The sequence below is a fragment of the Pithys albifrons genome, chromosome 2 (assembly GCF_047495875.1).
Source record: "Pithys albifrons albifrons isolate INPA30051 chromosome 2, PitAlb_v1, whole genome shotgun sequence".
Taxonomy (NCBI): Eukaryota; Metazoa; Chordata; class Aves; order Passeriformes; family Thamnophilidae; genus Pithys; species Pithys albifrons.
In genome coordinates, this window is record NC_092459.1 from 81,015,362 (window position 1) to 81,031,982 (window position 16,621).

Here is a 16,621-nt window from a genome sequence, read left to right on the forward strand (position 1 = left end):
GCTGGCACCCTGTCCATCTGCAGCCATGTTGAGTGTTTGCCAGCCTGCTGCCCTATGCCCATCCCTCTGCTCTCAGGGCTCAATCATCATTTTCACCCAGATCAAGGAGGTTTCTGAAATGAGACCTCAGGGTGCTGACCTTGCACCACGCACCTCAGACCCAATGCAGTGTGATGACACAGCACATGAAATGAAGCACCATGCATTTGGCTTCCCAGCCTTCTTCAGAAAAAATGACATCTTGAGTGACCCATCATTATTGAACTGGTTTTTACTGAAGTGCTAATACTGTACACCACTACACAAAGAACATATGTGGCTGCAAGTGATTACTTACACTCTTGAAGAACCTAATAAGAGACTCTCATATTTAAAATACTTTATGGCAACTATTAATTCTTTCTCTCTAATTATCAGAGTAGTGATGGAGTAATGTGCCCTTCATCTTGAATTTCCTTATTTTTTTTTCATTTCCCTCATCCTATAGCTTTGCTTATGCTAATTGTTGATTCTATCCACCAACCAACTTTATTTCTCTTTTTAATTTATAAATATACATGGAGGATGAAATAAAACAAAAAATTGAATTTCATCAGAAATCAGAGAAGAGAAACAAGGCTGGTGAAGGGACTGGAGCACAAGTCCTATGGGGAGAGGCTGAGGGAGCTGGGGTTGTTTAGCCTGGAGAAGAGGAGGCTTAGAGGTGACTCAGCACTGTCTAGAACTACCTGAAGGGAAGTTCTAGCCAAGTGGGGGTTGGTCTCTTCTCCCAGGCACTCAGCAATAGGACAAGGGGGCACGGGCTTAAGCTCTGCCAGGGGAAATTTAAGTTGGAGATCAGAAGAAAAATTCTTTCCAGAGAGAGTAATCAGGCATTGGAATGGCCTGCCCAGAGAGGTGGTGGATTCCCCATCCCTGGAGGTTTTTAAACTGAGATTGGACATGGCACTGAGTGCCATGATCTAGTAAATTGACTGGAGTTGGACCAAGGGTTGGACTTGATGATCTCAGAGGTATTTTCCATTTTTTCCCAGAAATATCTGAAATTCACATTATTTTATTTTCACATTTCCAAAGAGAATGAATTTTAGTATTGTGACCCTCTCAGGGGTCTGTCTTCAGACGCTGAAAATGCTAAGCAGAAACACATCACCTTTGAGAAGTGATGAGCATCTACTGCTGAGCACTGAAAATCAGTGGCAGTGTGCAAACACGGAAGAACTGACAATTCAGATCTATGTACACTAACTTCAAGAAGCTTCATTCTGATACCACTCAAAAGAGAAACATGATTCTTCACCATGACAACCTGTTGGGCAGGTATGGGCAGCCCCATGTTTTAAATGGGGCTCTACAAAGAAATCAATGGAACCAATATTTGAAAAACAGTTTTGCTTTTCTGCATTGGACAATGAGCAACTCTGAAACCAGTTATTGACCTTCTTCAATACCCTGACCCAAAACCACTGGCCAGCAGAAGTTCAATACCAGCTTCTAACTACAGAAGCAATATCATTCATGCTGACATGAAGTTTCATATTGATCAAATGTAACAAAATCCCATTTAATATTTTACTAATTTTAAAAACACTATGAAAGACTTCAAAGCACAGTGCTGCCTGCTGTTGCTGTAGAAGAGCTGACCTTTCTGAATACTTCTTTATGGTTAGTCTGAATGCTATTTTCCAATGCCAAACTAATATTAAACCTTTACTTTATACAGACAAAAACTGACCAAAGCAGGAACATAAAAAAGAAACCATAAGCATGATCATCCCTGTGGCCCTAAATATATTTAAACCTTTCCCAAATAGGAGAAAACGAACCACACTCTGTAAGTACATATGACTAATATCCATGTTATAAAATGTAACCAATTTTAGGAAAAAGAAGTTATTTCAGGCACTTTTAAAATTGTTTTTCAATTTTACATCAGGCCAGTGGACCTCTGCTTTTACCTGCTGGAGTCATGCTGCTGGCTTGGCAGACGATTGTGCATTGCACAGCCACAGGCACTGGTTTGGCTATTCTTTTGCACATGACAGTGCTGCTGGTTGGAAGAGCACAGGCAGCTCAAGAACAATTAGTTTGTCTTTTGCCACTCCTGTTGCTGTAGCTGCAGCCAAAGCCCTTAAACTGCCATCTATTTTCTGCCATCTACAAGTGTCAGGATAGAACTAGATAAACACAGACACCTGTGGTAAATATGCTTGCCTTTGCAAGCCTGATGGGAGGACGAAAGTCTCTTTTTTTTGAAAATTAACACAATGATTTCTGCTGCGTTGTCGCTCGAAACACAACTCACACGTGAAACAGTGTGTCCTGAAGAATGAAGTGTAATGATGCTTTATTGCTTGAGAAAGCCACATGCCCCCAGAGAATTTGTGTCATCATAGACCAGGAGTAAGGCTGATGGAGCTGGCTTTAGGTTCTAATAATAGAGGTGGAAAAGAGGAGATGAAAAAACACTGCGACAAAAGATGGTTTTGTTACTTGTTGAGATTAATCTGAATCAAAATGTGTTCACAGTTATAATTTCTTGTACATCTGGAAAAACTGCCAGTAGGAATAGCATGATTTTGCTTTCTGATGCCACTGTAATTCTTATTCCTATCAAAGGAGACTGAAAAAATTGCCAAGTTATTTCATTAGGAAATGCAGCTAATTTACAGGCACAGTAATTTTCCCCCTACAAAATTGTATAATGAGCTTTAAACTCACTAAATAAAGGGTCTCTTCTCTGAGTGATTATGCTTAATTTACACAGGAATTAGTGGTGACTGGACCTCCTTTCATAATAGCTTTAAAAGAGCTGCATTAGAAAAGCAACAACAGCCTTGAAAAACAGTTGATGGAGTGAAAAATACTTCTCTGTGCAGCAGTGCATACATATAGTTGTCTTCATAAATATCTTTTGCAAGATAATAACTTCTAAATCAGGTTTCAGAGTCCCACAAATCCAAAATGATGATTTTATATTAAATTACTTGCTTAGGTATTATGCTGATATGAATGTATAGTAAAGTCTAAATAAACAGATGGACAGAAATGTGAGGGAGCAATACTTTCACCTTTAAAACTTGCTCTCATTGTATTCAAAGCTAATAATTTGTAAAATAATTATAAATTAGTTATTATATATTTTGTTCTTGGTTTTTACTGCTTAGCCTGGCATAAGAATGGACACTTTGGTTTAAAGGCAATTTTTGCCAAAAGCAGTCCGATTTTCATACAGTCAAGCAGTACCTGGAAAACTTCAGCATCTCTAAAATTCGTGTATCTTTACATACTTATATAGAAACTAGACATTAGTAGCCATTTCCAACAGCAGCTTGTTTGCAGTCTCACTAAGTTAGTAGATATGCCACATATAATAGATAGTGTTTGTCTCTAAAAGAAGTTATTAAAAGCAATTAAAATACTTATTCGTCTTACCAAGAGTAGTTGACCCTTAGGTTGTGAAAGCAGGAGAAATGCATTTGGAAGTTTTAGCTTAAAAAAACCCCACACACCTTTTCTTCCTTTGTAGCATAGGAAATCCTAGTCATCTTTTCACTGTACAAAAGAAGGGAGATTCATATTTCAGGTCTGGAAGAGGCCATTAAATCATGTAGCCTGTCCTCCTTTTAATTGTATTGCATAAGAAGGCTACAGATAATACAGAATCAGTGACATCTGTGAAAGTGATCCACAAAATCTAATCCATAATGTCATGAGACAGTAACACTGACCAAGACCTTGCTATCACAGCAGCATTATTACCTTAAAAGTAGTAGTAGTAAAAATGAATCATTGAGATAGAATCCTCGGGAGCCTAACTCATCCATCGTGATCGGGGCACCAGTGTTTCCTCCGATCCAAATCGGGATGAAGCAGCGTTTTTGACACATCATTACCATCTGCTGGACAGGACAGAGAATGCAGGTCGGAAGCGAGATGGAGCAAATATACACACCCAGGCAGCAAAAGTGGCTGCCGTGTCTGTCAGAAACCCTGCACACTCTACTTCCCTACATCCTTGCTTCACCTTCACCCTCCACACACTCACCCTACACATGGTCTGATCTCCCTCTCAAGTTCAGAAGACAAACAGCCCAAAGGCGTGCAAATGGATCTCCCAACTACTGCACAACCCAGCACCATGCCATGAACAGAGCCTGAGTCTGAGGTCTGACAAGAGTATCATGAACCAGAGCATGAGGCTTCTCTGGCAAGTGATACATACGTGCTATCTCGTTTCCAGCAGCTTTGAAAGAAGGAAACCTTAGGTCATGTTCCTGATGCAAAGTTACAAGGGCTTTCCAGAGATGTTTTAAGCACCCTTCCCACTGTCTGGAAATAATTACACACTTTGGAATGAAATTCAACACTTCGGGAAGATGCAGGAGAGGAACACAGCTAAAGACTTCAAGAATGACAATGATTTTATCTGAGAAGTCTCTACTTCATCTTACAGAAATCTGTCTATACCCATGTGATGGAAATACCTGCTTCTGAAAATGACCGCACATCCATATGATATATGCAAAAGGAGCATATTCCTCTTGAATACGAATGTAGTCAAGTATCCATGAAAATGCTTTTTAAATCAGAGCCAGTATTTACTGAACTGACACAAACCATTTAAAATAATTTAGATAATGGACACTATCAAAGAACACAAAGTGAACTTACTAATACTTAAAAAATTATGAGGGACAACTTACTGAAAGTATTGCCACTCAACAAAATTTGGACATCACTGTAGCTCATATAAAACATTTGACCTAGAGAGTTAGATTATGTATGAACTTTGCATAACTGCACATAGCTTTTGGCAGCAACTGGATGATGCTGGCCACTTCTGGCAGGAGTGCAATCCCAGTCATACTCCTCCCTATCCCAGATCCAGGTACTGTGCAGGCTGGAGAGGCCACCAGAGTGGTGGCAGTTTCCAGAGGCTGGGTGAGCATCCCCATCCTATGCCACAGAGCCACAAAGTGGTGTTTGTTGGCCCATATATACTGCACACACTGAGAACAGATCTGATACTTTAGGGAGATTGGGAAATACTGCTTAATCTGTTTAGATCAGCTGAGCAACTTCAAACTAGTAATTTCCACACACTTCCCCATCACTCCCTCCCAGTTAGTTTTTCTCTCTCGTTCATCAGCAGCCTCCCTAACACAGGAAAGGTTTACACTTGTCACACTAGCAGCTTCATGACCTCTTCTCTCAACCTTAGGTAACACTGAACTTCATTCAGCAATTTCATGAACTGAATTATTATGTTGTTACTCAGACCTGCTCAGTTGGTATATGGAAAGGTGCTGAAGCTTTTCACAGTGCCTGGAACAGGATATTGTTAAAACCCATGGCAACCTTCATTCTCCAAAGTATTCGTAAGACTAAGACACAGCAACAATGCCCATAAAGACCATCCATGAGAAAAGAAGGGAAGGTTTATTTGCCATTAACCCCCCAAAAGCCTTTTTGGCTTTCAACTCATTCTTCATGGCACATGGAAGAGACACAGCACATCAGTACACAGCTCTCCAGAGTGTTCAATACATGGAACTCACCTTGCAACTGAAGGAAAAGGTTAATGCATCTCTAACATTAAAGCAAGGATCCTGTCTCTTCTTTTTACATACAATCAAGAATTGACTTTTCAGATGAAGAAATGCTAAATATGCATAAATGCATTTAAAAACCGGGCAGAAGCACTCATTTCATAATTTTCAGCTTTGCCACGCCTCACATACTAACATTCACTTTCCAGCATGCAGAATGACACACATTTTCTATTGTATTTTATCAGTATTAAGTACTGCAGAGTAAGATTTCATGCAGAAACAATGCTAATAGAAATTACACAAGTGGACACAATATCTTTGTCTAAAATGGAGATGCTTTGACTCCATGAGGCATTAAGGACCCAAAGGCTTACGCTAGCACTGGATAGGTCTGTGTCAGCAGGTTTTACAGACAAATGGGAACTGATCTGTAGACCTAAATTTAGTGCTGAGGATCCGCCATCCCTACTGTACATGTTTCAGATTTTTCTGTTTCTCTGTGTAAACTTCAGACTGGCTATGCTTCATGGCTTGTCCTGAAACCCACTTGCACCTGGTGTGCATTCACAACTCCATGAGCACCTCTTCTAATTTAGTCTCAGAAAAACACCCATTAACTTTATGTACTTCATGTGCTGCTGTTCAAGTAAAACCAACCAAAGAGGACTGGTTGGGAAATTCACTTCAGAGAAGACACTCCTGGTCTGAATTAAAACACGAATATATATGTACTTGTTGAGACACTCATTTTTTTGTGATCCATTAAGTTTTGACAAATGACCATATCTCAGTAATAACCATGTGGAAGTTCATCACAGGAACAGGATTTATATTTTTGTTATAACTACATAAGACAAATAGTAACCCCCTCCCCCTCTCAGGACTTTAACCATATATATGCTGAATTGTTTCCTTCTTTAAATGAGCTAAATTATTCTCAGACTGAGCTTAATCACAATTTACCCTCTCAGCAGGTGCACCTCTTTCCAAGGTTCTGTGATTTCTCTTGTCAAAAAATAAATGGGAACAGAATTCCTCCATAAGTTATTAGTATGAATTCATCCCAACAAACCATCACTACAATTTAGCAGCACCTGATTTCTCAGTGACATTATCCTGGCAGTATCACCCAGCCTGTAAACTAGCACCCAACATCATCAAAGTCATCACAGAAGTAACTGTTAATGTGCAACATTGTGGAAAGTCTGCAGTTGATGAAAACGGATGAAAGTCACAAAAAGAGGGTCATCCTCTCACAAACCCAGATGTGGTCCCTCAAATCTTCCTTCTGAGACACACTGACAAAATAGGGCAGTGAAACTGCAACTTTTGCTGTTCTGTAAAGGGTGTACACTCCTCCACCCTGGAAACTGGGAAATTCAAGCAATATCAGATTGAGGCCCTTTCACGTTCAGGAAACCAGTCAATGTATTTTTGCTTGATGTACGTTTTAACATTTAAACAACTTTAAAAGGTGTTTGTTTTAAAGGATGCTAAAGAAATAGTAGGAAATAACTAAAACACTGTCAGTCACTTGTTACATTTCAACAACTACTGAACTACAAAATCTTCAATCAATTCTTTCAATTTTTTAGAAGTATCTTGGGTTGCTCTGGCAAAATGCCAACTGCTCAATACAGAGTCAGTCTCCTTCCCCACCCCCAAGAAAAGGGAGGGGAAAAAACCTCTAAGATTTAAACTCATATATATATTTATACAGAAAGGAGAAAATTAAAATAAAGCCACAATGTAACACACACACTTACACAAGTTAAATATAACAACGATCCTCTACTTCCCACCAAAAACAGATCCCATCACTCCAGATCCATAATGCACCTCAAAAGACACCCAGCCAGAAACAGAGAGAAATAACAATAAGATGTTTACTTCCCTGAACTCAAACAAAATGTGAAGTAACAGTGGACAACAGTCAAGGCCACTTCAGCAAGACAGAAGCCGCGTGTCTTGCCTCTGCTTTGGCCATGATGGGAACTGAGACTAAGCCCCTCCTACACTTGCTTTTATATTTGAGATGATGTCGGAATATGGTATGGATACCATTGGCCAGCAAAAGTCAGCTGTCAGCTGGCCTGAGCCAGCTCAAAGCAGCTGATTATCTCAGGCTTAGTCTAAAAACCAAAGCCTAAATTTAGGCCTAGCTTAAACTATAAGTCAAACACCCAAGTAATTATCCTCTGACATAAAGGAGAGAGTTAACATTTTTGGATAGAAGAAATTAGTGCCTTGACTGCTTGCTTTATAAAAATCCCACTTGCTATCATTCCTTCTCCCAAGCTTTTAGAAAACCTAGTGAGAGTACACCTTTCACACTTTCAAGATAGCACCTAAATTTTCACCTTACATATTCCAAAAAGGCAGTTAGCACAAAATTTTGAGAAGCACAACAAGACATAAATATATCAGGGTAACTCAATGACAACAGAAAAGTCTCAGATTCATCTCTCAGACAGACACTGTTTTTATTCTTTCCTTCACTGATGGAACTATAGTAATGAAAGTTATAAAAATGGTGAATGTGACAGTTACATGATAAGATGGAGTCAAACAGAGATTAACTGATATTTTATTATTATTTTAATAAATACATAATCTAGCTGCTTTACTGAGATAAGACATGAAATGGGATCCATCAGTTCCAGTATAATTATTTCTATTGCGTATGGTTTTTGGTGCTATATGAGAGTAAATCCCTGCCATCTAAAGCCAATAGGAGAGCTAATCTTGACTGCCTGTAAAAGTAAAGTACTATACAACTATTCACAAAGGGAAGAGGACCATTGTTTCAACTGATGTTCAGTGTTGTACGCATCTTGTTACAATGCTGACAATACTCTTAGGAAACTGTAAGGCCTTTCTTTTCATTTCTAATATTTCAATATAAATAATACAACAGTAAATCAGGTACCAAAGGAAAAACAGCAAAGATAATCAGTGCATGAAACAATAAGTGATCATGGCTGCATCTTGCTGCCAGTAGAAACAAGGACCGACTTCTCTTTCCCATTCTGTCAGAGTCAGAAAGCATGTCTGGGGAAGGTGCACAGCACTGTCCTCCAAATCACAGTCAACAAATTAACAGAAGGTGATCTTTCTGTTAAGGCTATCCAATAATAATAGGCTTATCTATTTATCTAATAAATAGGCTTATCCAGAACAGGAGGCAAAAACCACTTTCAGAGACTACAAATCTTGATTACTTTCTTTAAAGAAACAATTCCTTTTCAATTGCTTCAGCATAGCAACTTCCAGGTAAAAGCAAAAAAGAAAAATTATATCTAGAAATATTGTCATAAGCTACATAGTACTCACTAGTCACCTTTCTAGGAACTTTCATGCATGTAAGGTATTGCATTTGAGATCATTTGCAACAATAACAATAAACACAGTGAAAGATAGAAGAAATTTTGCCCATACAAGAAAATTTTAAAACATTAATTTTATCTCAGTCTAAATAACAGTCTGAGGAAAAATTGCACAAAATGTATTTGGCACTTCAAGAATAAGGGATATTGTTTTGAAGGGATCATATTTTTCAGACACAATCTTGTGATACTTTTCAATTCTTACTTTAACCAAAAAGCTCATTGTTTTTGCAGTATGATCTGCTTATATGATATATTCCATTTCTGCTAGAAGGTGGAAAATGTCCTAGAAATATGTACGGTCTTAGGAGAACATACTGAAAGTTGTGTAAAAAGTATATTAAAAAAACACAAATAAAATATGTCCTAGTCAATGAGCACCAGGGTTAGTTTTTCTTTTTTTACCTCTGTTGTTCAAAGGTAGGCTTTTCAGCCCCAAAATTGCTCATAGTTTTAACTGGGGTAGCCAAAGCAAGGTCAGTGGGTCCTTCTAGATTTTCTTAATTCCAGTCCTAACATGAGGCACTAGAGCTATGAAATTACCTCTTGAAACCCTTCCCTGCAGTGGACCGTGGGCTGAGTCTGCCAGGAAAAGCTGTAAGTGCAAGACCAGCCTCTCTACTCTGAGTGGACAGGAAAAATGAAAACATGAATGAAAAGCATCCATTCATCCTTCCTATTTGATTATACCAGCCCTGAAAACTGCCTTGCAAAATTAAATTGTGGAAACACAGCAATGTAACCAATTTAGAACAGAGGAGATAAAATGGTGATGTGAGGTGATAATGGAGTCTCAAAGGGCGGGAGGAATTCAGAGCTGACCTCTGCAGAGAATATGTAACTCCATGTCCAGACAGTTTTAGCAGGCATCTCTTATTTCTCTGTCAGTCAATGTTTAAATGTCTTCACATCTACCTCACTTTTCCATGTGCATGTGCAAATAGGCAATAAAAAAAACTCAGGGAAAAAAGTGATAGCTGATGTAGAGCAATAATCCTCTGGCAAAACATTTTACAAAAGATGACAGAAAGCAGGCAGCACAAGTAAACCTTTGGAGAAGATGCCATGGGAAAATGAGAAAGCATAGTCAGAGAAAATCAGATAATTAAGGCACTGATATAAAAAACAGCTGAATGACTAGAATTTAAAATAAACATAGACTAGATCATAAACTTACAGGTGCTGACAATGTACAGTAAGGTTGAAAGAAAAATCCTCTGTGACTCAGGATGATTACGTTGTGTGATCAGTTAAAAAGAACAATATGAATTCAAAACAAAAATTTCCCTGGGACAAAAAAAATGGGACCTGTAAACAGAAGAAAGGAAAAAATGTTTTAAAAAAAAAGAGGTTAAAAAGCCCCAAACAGTTCAAAACAAAAACAACAGCCACCCCTCCCAACCAAATGAAACATAAAACCCCAGCCAACAAAAAAAACAAGACCGAAACAAAGAAAAAACCAAGGTAAGAACTCTATGGAGTTGAGTAATAACAAAAAAATGTTCTACAAAGTTAGAACTATGGGGAGGAAAAACACAGTCATTTTCTAATAGGATCAAATGCTCAAACAGCATCTGTGTCAGGTGCTGAGTCTATCAGTCTCACCACAAGAAAAATGTGCCATCTACACTTATTAAATTCCAAACACTGCAGTGCAAAGATGTAACACCTTTCACACTGTATTAACAGTCTAACAACTGCCTCTGGAGAGGTTGCGAAGTGAAAAAAGCTAAAAATGAACAATTGAACTTTAAAGTTTACTTGGGCAGTGATAAGCAGAAGACTCTTAGCTATCCTGTAGCAAAAAAAGTTAAAGTGACACCAAGGTTTGCATATTGCATTTGTGAGATTTTCGTTTAGTTAAAACAACTTCCAGATTACTATACCTGAAAGGAGTTGAGAGTAAAAAAGAAAACCCCATTTATTTATTGTATTTAAAGTAAATATTGTTTGCTCAACTTCCTTGAAATGTCTTGACTATTGATATTTAATTCTTCCTGCAACAGATGAATAATACTTTGAGGAGAAAAACATAAACCTATGATATCTGCAAACATTGTGGGCACTGACTAACACCTGAAACAAATGTTATTGTATGACTAACTCCCTACATCATATATTCCATTTAAAGAAGTAAACAGGAGTTAAATATGGGGTTGCTAATTACAAAATATACTTACCGCAATTGGCTGACTACCAGGTGCTAAGGGTTACTTACCTAGAAAAAAAAATCAAACAAAAAGAAAGTTACTTAACAGCACAATAAACTGCACAGAAGAGTGGATATAATTTAGGTGGCTTGATCATCTTCCTATGTTGAATACCAGACCAAGGTGGAAGAATGGAGTGAAACAAGGATTTAAGGGGCAAAAACAATAAAAATTAAAAACTCCAGCTTGATTTTAGTGCAAAGCTCAGTGTCAGCAAAAGTGCTTTATGGCTTGAACTTCATGTCCCCAATATAATGGGAAAACTGCCAAAACCAAAAATTTGTTTGCTCTGACTCAGAATTACTTCTGTCCCACGTAAGATGAGCACCTTAATATGTAATACAAGCTCTTTATGAGGTACAGTCTCCAGCACATTCCTTTTCCAGACTAACTTGAACCATGAACAAATATTGTTTATATTACACAGAAATTCACAACTTAAATGAATTCATTAGCAAACTCCACTAAGGCCTGTACACACTCACTGAGAGAGGGGTAAGAGTGATAGGAGTATTACTGCATCTGACATTGCTGTGTCTTGGCCTCATTTTTCTTCTAAAAACTTTTTTCCTTCTGAAAATTATAAATGTAGCATCTGTTACTATCTCTCTATCAAAGGTGTCAGCTTCAAGGCTGCAAGTAATTAATAGCAGTGTCTTTAATCAAACAGTGATGGAAATGTTGGTTGGAAGGAGCTTCTGGACGTCATCTAGTCCAACTTCCTTTATTGGCACTGCATAAAATTAGATAAATGTTTCACTGACAAAATACTATAACTAAACATTTCTCACTATGTATTACAGTCAGACACTGCATATTTTTATAGGAGACACTCTATTACTGTGGTACTTAGTGATACAAAGGATTGAAGTTAATAGAGTTAACAGCTTGTTCATTCAAACCCCAGTTTTGCAGAAATGCTCTTTGGCATGTGGCATCTTTGGCACTGCTATACCAAAGATGTTTTATTTATCCCTTAAATCAGAAAATGTATATGAAGATGCCAATTTTTTTTTTACTACATAGTTCATACCATATCAAATTCATGTTTTTATTAAATATACACAATGTCCAAATCCTAAATTCATTAACCCACCTTGCATTTATATTGGGGTTCTGGAAGCTTCCACAACAGAGAAGACTGACAAGTGGACCAGAAGTTCATTTAGAAATATAATCTATTATAATCCACCATGGCAATGATGTCTTTTGCTTTAAAGAATTTAAAATAGAATACAAATCTTGACAATAAAACTCATCAAAACCAAAATATATATTTTTGGAAGATGGATAAATAAAAATGCCTGGGATAAAGACATAAGGAGCTGTATAGCTTTAAAAATGGCAAGACACTTCCTCTGATAGTTTGCAATTGCTTATACTATAATCCTTGTTAAATGCATTTCATCTCAACTCAAAATTTGAAACAGGTCTCATGTGCAGTTGAAATAAATCCAGAAAGGGCTCATATGTATTTTCCTCTTTTAAGCCAAGTTTTTTAATCAATCATGCTAATGACTAGAGAAGAACAACAATCTTTAGATTTCTGACTATCAACCCAACAGTTATTTTTCATATCTAGAATTCCCCATGTGATGTAAGGATATTAATACAATACCCTATTCACAACATTATGACATGCTATAATTATGTCCATGGATGACAGAAATGATTTTGACCACTGCAATAGACTGGGTACTATTCAAAAAAAAATAGTGTAGTTTTAAAAAATATGGGTACAAGTGCACTATACTTTGATTGCACTGACAAAAACTTGAGGAAACCCAAGGGCAGCTGGGACTGGGAAAAGATGATGCCAATTTAATCTTTGAGATTGGCAGCTCTGTTTGGGATAAGGAAAGCTAAGTGGATGTTATTCAACAAGGGAAAATCACTGTGGAGGAAGAGAAGCTGTAGAAGTAATATATTAAAAATAAATATGGAACTTGAGGGCATGTTTAATGTAAAGCAAGCCAAATGCTTTACTAAAAAATGTGGCCTTTGTGGTCTTTTGAAACTACTACCATAATTTTTTTTTCTCTGCTTGAGCTAAGCCCCTAAGCAGACATTAAAACAGTTGTAAATGGTAATTAGTATGCAGAAACCCATTTTAGCATGAGAAATTAAAATGTGCCCTGAGAAGCTCAGTCTTGCTGCTCTGGAAAAAATCTGTCCCCAATACCAGCCCTGGGCAAACAGCTTCCCAGTGCCTTGCACTGCCATGGCTCCAGGGGCACAACATGACACCAGTGCCCACTCCAGCATGAGTGAACCCCTGAGAAAGCCCAAGGAAGGTGTCAACAAGTGACAGTCAAGGCTCTGGGTGGCACACACAAGTCTGCCATCCTGGTGACAATGAGTGCTATGCATTGCTTGAGTTTTCAAGAATCTGGAAAAATCTGAACTCATAAACCAGTTGGAGGAATGAAAAACCTCCTAGGAAAAGCTTCTCCAACTAAAGTGAACTCTGGGAACAAATGCAATTTCCCAGGAGATGCGTGTCTAGTGTTTGCTCAAGCCTGTTACTTACACACTACTTGTAATAACAATTCTGGCCCACAGTGCACTGCTTTAAGGAAGCACCAAGACTCTTCAAATCTTACACATCATCTCCAAAAGAAAGCTGACTGGCAGCTCTGCATCTGCTCCTACTCAACACCAGCGATCAAGAACACAGGATTTGGCTTCTCAGCCTTCCCAGACCTGCCTTTTCATGTCCTGCTCTTCTCTCTTGCACACTGGACAAGGTCTGCTTCAAACTGGCCACAGAAACAGGACTCGGCCTCAAGAATTTCTCAATTCAAAAATTTCATAGACGCAACAGTTGGTACCTTAATACGATGACAATAAAAGCACCAACAGTGCAACCTGATGCCATGCCCCTCAGGATCACTGAAATGACTGGCTTGAATCCTGCCATGCACATTTTCCTCTAGGGAGCAGAAATATAATACTCTCAATTATTTATAGAGAGCTGTGGAAAAGCCTTTGCCAACCTCAGGAAATCAGGAAAACTTGTGTTTTTACTAGGTTTGAAGAGAGTGAAAACAACACAGGGACCGTAGGTGATGTTCTTGGTTTGCTTTTTGAAGCCAATAATTGATCAAATGGATAACACATCATGTAAATACCTGACGTAGCTGAATGAGGCTACAAGATGCAAGGATGTGCTTTTGGTTAACAGGCTGTAATTCATTTGCCACTTGTAAGAAACTAGAGTGCTTACCCACATTTTGCTAAGGCACAGCAAACATGCACAGCTAGAGATTTCTAAACTCCAGCTTCCAGGTTTTTATACGCGCATGTTACTCACATTAACAGTGTTAATGTGCTCACTGGGGTAAAAAGTAAGAGTCATTCCTATTTGCATGATAACCTGTATCTGCAGAAAACCTTCCCTATAAAGGGTAAGGAGCATCCCTGTATCTCTCCTTCAAAATTCCTACCATCTTTTACTGTAATCTCAGTAGAAATCTTCAATATTTGAGCTTTGCCAAAAATCTCTTATTAAAACTAACACTCTTTTTTGAGACCAGAAGAGATCCATGAGCTGGTTTCTCTGCCTATAACCAAATAAAAGGATTTATTCCTTTGGACAATAAATAAAAATATTTTAACATTAAAATCTGTTTTAGTATATATGTTTGTAAAGCACATGTTATTTCTCTGATAGGACTGTATTTCTGCTTCACAAACACTTCCCACCCTCCCTCCATATAGGTTATAACTGATCTACTTGGCTATATCTAAGTTTAATATACATTAGTCAAATTTATTGCCTAAAATGTTTATTCACTTCCCAAACATAGTGCTACAGCTTTCAAAGGTATTTAAGATGCACCTAACTTCAAATATGTTACACATTAATCGAAAACACGTTGAAATAAAAATCTGGATTAAGTTTTTGGTGCTCAAAGAAAGCATGTTTTTAGCATATTTCATTGCACTCAAAGACATTTAATTCAGCTACAACTATATATTAAATATAATTTTCCAGAAATAACTTAAAAATCAAGAATTAAGTGGTTCCTAAAACAGAAATTTTAATGAAATTTTAATTTGCTAAGTCAGAGTTTCCCTTCATCCATAAAATGTGAACAGCAACTGCTATCCAGGTACTGGTAGTGGGTAAAAAAAGGCTTATAGAAAACCTGATGGCTTTTGGAATCATTAATATTAAAAAAAATTTGTTTTTAAATTAAATGTACATCTTGGTGTCCTCTCATTATACGTGAACACTTACTATAATAATCCACTGCAGTTCTTTTCTAAATATCCTTACATCTCTTTAAGTTATGGGACAAAATCCTAGAGCTCTTACTCAAACAGATCATTAACTAAGTTTTGCTGCACCAAGGACCACAGATTTTGAGCTTAAACTCAGTAGGCAGCCTGGACAGGGAAATTCCTCTTGCCAATAGATCTTGAAACAGTACCTTGATTTCTGTTACAGGTCTGACAGTGTGGGTAGGTTCTGAGGTGTATTGCAACAATTATTTCTGAAGACACAAACGCAGTTGATTAGCTTTAGAAAATCTGCACCTTTTCCCCACAAACAAGTTCTCCTCCTTCATGTTGAAAATTACTTTCAAGATGAAAGCCAGTGCATGAAAGCCACCGCACAGCTGATCACCTTGATTTCAGCTGTTCCCACTATGGCAATGCAATAGCTCCAGGTTGCATTTTCAAAACCAATCCCTTCTCCAATCATCAAACACTCATTCATGTTACCAGCACAAAAACTACTTAGAAACAACAATAATAATAGCTGTGATCAGACATGCAATTATGCACTACAAGAAATTGATAAAAATTTCGGTCTGGAAGCTGGCAAATTTGTATGGATTTATCCAATCTGTGCTTTGGATAAAGTCATTCATCCCAACAAATAATCTCAGAAGCTCTGTGGTCAGTGAGGTTGAAAGTCTCTGCTTGTGATAGAAGGTGACATTTGAAATGCAGCTGACATGCCATTATTTTTAGCTTTGCACATTAATAAAAACTCCCAGTGACACAAAATACAATAATGCTGAGCTTTGCTAGGCAACACCTGGTCTAAACCAACACAACAGGGGCTCATGCAACCCAGTCTGCAGTTCCATTAATTCAGTTCCTACAGATCAATCCAGTTCAAAGACTTTTTTTGTCCAAAAACTGAGAGATGCTGCGGTCACTGTCAGAGACTGACCTTGATGCAAACATCAGTTGATTGTCTGTCAGACCTCCCCTTTTTGACAGGCAGCTTATGTTTCTTTTTTAGCAGCATATGCCTTTCCAAACCATTGATTATTCCATTTCTCACCAGCACTCCTATTTTCTACTGTCCACTTTTGATTTTTAAACACTGGAATAGAAACTATTCTGTTGATAACCTCCTTAATAGTTTCCGGTTCCAAAATAACTCTCTTAATATCTTTTAATATTTCCATTCTTTCCCTTAATTTGGACTTCCATGTCATTCATTGCCTCT

At 37.8% G+C, this 16,621-nt stretch overlaps 1 protein-coding gene across 4 annotated transcripts in view; it reads right to left on the reverse strand.

Moving 5' to 3' along the window:
* SMYD3 (SET and MYND domain containing 3) overlaps positions 1-16,621 on the reverse strand; it is a 410,479-nt gene that overhangs the window by 183,579 nt on the left and 210,279 nt on the right. Inside the window, exon 1 of one of the 4 annotated variants that reach the window (XM_071548008.1) lies at positions 10,119-10,307. The exons of 2 other annotated variants lie outside the window; for them this stretch is intronic. The gene's annotated coding sequence lies outside the window, so the exon portion shown is untranslated. Of the gene's footprint in view, positions 1-3,762; positions 3,833-10,118; positions 10,308-16,621 lie in introns of those variants that run through there. One more of the 4 variants, XM_071548007.1, reaches the window with a different exon arrangement.